We start from the raw sequence: 3,716 nt of genomic DNA on the forward strand, positions 1-3,716 counted from the left end.
ACTCATTCCTGCTCGGGGCAGGCGGTCGGACCTGATGATCGTTTAGGTCCCTTCCGACCCTAAGCACAATGAAACTAAGATGACTGGTATGTCTCATATTTAATGGGGTGAATCTTATAACTGGAATGATAAAGAAAACAATATTTATCATTTGTTTTGCATAGAATGGGTAAAAGGGACTGAAGAACAGCAATTTACATCCAAGATCTGCCCTAAATAACTTATAATTTCAGCACCTAAAATACCTATGAGTTAAAGTCCTAACTGGTAAAGCTAAATATGGGGTCACTTTTTCCAGAGGTGAGCAGAGAACAAGACATTGTTCCATCTGTGCATTTACCTTGAGGACATATTTAATCATGGCCAATGGTAAGAAATTGCCTGTAATATTGAGGTTCTCTTACTTCAACTTCCAACCATTTAATCTCATCAGCCAGTCTAAAAAGGCCCTCATTTACACTATAAAATATCATCTTTATGGGCTAGCATCTATCCAAAGTAATCAGGTCACTCCTCACACTTCTTTTTAATTAGCTGAATAGGTTGAAATAAAGGTGTGCATCATTGTAAAGCTCACTTTCCAGATCCTTGTTAATTTTGTGTGTCCCTCCTTTGGAGGTCTCTAATATTTCCACATGCCTCTTGGATTGCAGCCACCAGAACTACACACAATGCCCTTGCAGTACTTTTACCAAGACTGTACATAGGCAAGATCACTTCCCCCTCTCTCCTTTTTTTTAATACATCCCAGGGTTGCATTAGCTCTTTTTACAACAACATTGAGCTGAGAACTCATGTTAAGGCAATTATCCATGATGTCCCTTAAATCCCTCTCTGACTCACTGCTTTCCAAGATAATATCTCTCATCCTGTAAGCAGAGCCTGCATTCTTCATTCTCAGATGTATTACCTTGCATTTAGTGTATTAAAGCACATCCAGTTAAACCAAATTATCTGGATTGCTTTAGTTACAACCCCCCTCCCCCACCCTTATTGCTCCCTACCAGTCTCTGTCATCCCCACAGTTTGCCAACAAAGGTTCAATATTATTCTCCAGATTATTTATGAAAATATTAACTAGCACTGGACTAAAAACCAGTCCCTGGGAAATCACAGTAGAAACAGCCACACTTATTAATATCTACCCATTTATAACTGCATTTTGAGATCTCTCAGTGAACCAGTTGTTTAATCTGTCTAATATGTGTCCTGGTAATTCCATATAATGCAAGCTTTTTCATCCAAATGTCCTGTGGTGCTAAATCAAATGCTCTGGACTTGTTTATGTTGTACTTGCTATACCATACATCTATCGTGCTGTATTCTTGATACAGTAAAGTACTATATAAACACAGTTTATGTCTTTATCACCCAGGACTTCAATGTTTGTCAAAAAAGAAAACAGAACAGATTTGTTTGACAAAGACCTACCTTCCAGAAATCATGCTGCCTAACATAATTGGATACTAAAATGTAATTTCTTTGTTGATAGATTTCTGAATTAACTGTTCCATTATTTTACCAAGGACTAACTTCAGACTAGCCAGTCTGCAATTCCCTGGGTTTTCCATTTTCCATCTTCACATCAGAAGACCTTTTGCAGTCCATGAATCCTCTGGAATTTTCCCAGTTTTCCAAAACTACTTAAATATTAACATTAGTATTTCAGGAGTCTTTCACAGCTGATTCTTTAGACCTATTAGGTATAACCTATTCAGGCCAGTTGATCTGAAACTCTTTAATTGTAATAGATGCTGCTTCACATCATTCTCAATTAAAGATGGTAAACTTCCTAGTTCCATAGTACTAGATGGTATGGTTGGATATTAGGAAGACCTTTTTGCTATGAGAGTGCTTAAATGTTGGAACAGGTCACCTACAGAGACTGCAGAATCTCCATTCTGGGAAATTGTTAAGAGGAGATGAGACACTTACCTAGGACAATGTAGTAAGGATGATCCTGCCTTGAGGAGGGTGGTGGACTAGATGACCTGCTGAAGTCCCTTCCAGTCTTGTCTATGAATCCATGTTTTCAAATAAACCTTTTCATTATCTTCAACTGTATTGTTCTTTGATATTTGATTCATTCCTTTGGCTTGCCTAAGCTACTGGGGAAGCTTACCTGGAACAGTTTCCTCAGGAAAGAGGTGGAGTTGCCATTGCTTGGAATCTTTAATGTAAGATTGGATCTCTTTTGAATATATACTCTGATCTATATTTTGGGTGAAATTCCTTCACCTCTGTGTGGGAGCAAAGTGGTTGAGTGGTTCTTTCTGGCCTTGAAGTATGGGGACATGAGCCCCCTTTTTTATCCTTTTCCTTTTGGTACCTGGACATGTCATATAATACTTTGAACTCCACACTAAGATGATGATAAAGATACCTTGAGCTTCAGGTCTTCAGTCAATTCTGTGTTGAGCCAGGGATGAAGTTTTCCTCTGAAAAGTCAGTTGACTTCTGAGTTATTTTTAGTTCTTGATGATGTATGCTTCCTAAACATCAGAGGTTGGCCATGGGTGGGGCTGTTGTTCTAATATGGTAATGAGAAGTCTTTCATGTGCATAGCTGGTGATTTGTTTGTATGTTCAGCATCATACTGATCATCAAAATTAGTGTTGGGAAGGAGTTCCCACCAATTTCAGACTGGCAGAGATCTTTAGAGCTGTTTTGACTTCCTCTGTATAATTGGGTGTGGTTTATCTACTGGTATCATTTGGGCATCTTACCTTATCGGTTCCCTGCCACTGCAGAGACCTTGGTAATTAGTTCTTCGGTGCGTGCTCTGGCACATACTTCAGTATTCTACTAAATCCTACATATTTAGTAGTTTGAGCTTTGAAATGCTTTATGTAACCAAAGTCTTTGGTTTTGCTATAAGGAATTTGGAATATACTTAATGTCTGGAGGTCAGATTTAAATGGCATAATAGTTCCTTCTGGCCTTAATTTTTGTGAAATCTATGAAACAGATCTTGGCAGCATTACAGGAGAAATCTCTATGGAATGCTGAACTACTTCTGACCAATTTTTCCATCGTGTAGGCATAAATAGGCTTTCCTGAAATACCAGGGAAGCATGTCTTCATGTCCACTGTTTTTTCCTTACTTTCTTTGGAGGCCGCTTCTAAGAAAATCGTACTCTTTGTAGGACTGCCCCTACCATAATACTACCAAAGATGTTGGGTAGTACCAGATTTAATGCATTCTTTTTGTACTGACCTTGCATAACTTCCTTTTCTGCAAGATTTCTGTTTCTGAAGTACTTTATTGTGTGGTGCTAACATAATCTGACATCCATATATTTTGAATGCTATCAATACATCCCTAAGCATCATCATGCTGTATTATTACACCACTATTAATATGGTGGAATAATTTATAAGAACACAAGATAGATAGGTAATAAATAGCTGCTTATTCTGAAATGGACTAAGTCACCACTACCTGCTCAATGAAGCATGGCAAAGGTTTTTTCCATACTTAGAAATGGATTTCCTTGTGCTCAGATTGTATACTGCACATCCCCAGCCTCAAATTACCTTTAAAGATGCCAAGCTGTTTCCAATAGCAGCCCTAAGGCTATGTCCACAGTGCAATCTAGAGATGTGACTGCAGTATGTGTAGACTGACCAGATCAAGTTTAGGTACCAGTAGCAGGGAACCCACCACATGAAGGGCTTCAGTATGGGATGTACAAGACCCCTGGGACTGTATAAAA

The sequence above is a fragment of the Gavialis gangeticus genome, unplaced genomic scaffold, assembly GCF_001723915.1.
Source record: "Gavialis gangeticus isolate Ggan-Ray unplaced genomic scaffold, GavGan_comp1, whole genome shotgun sequence".
NCBI lineage: Eukaryota > Metazoa > Chordata > Crocodylia > Gavialidae > Gavialis > Gavialis gangeticus.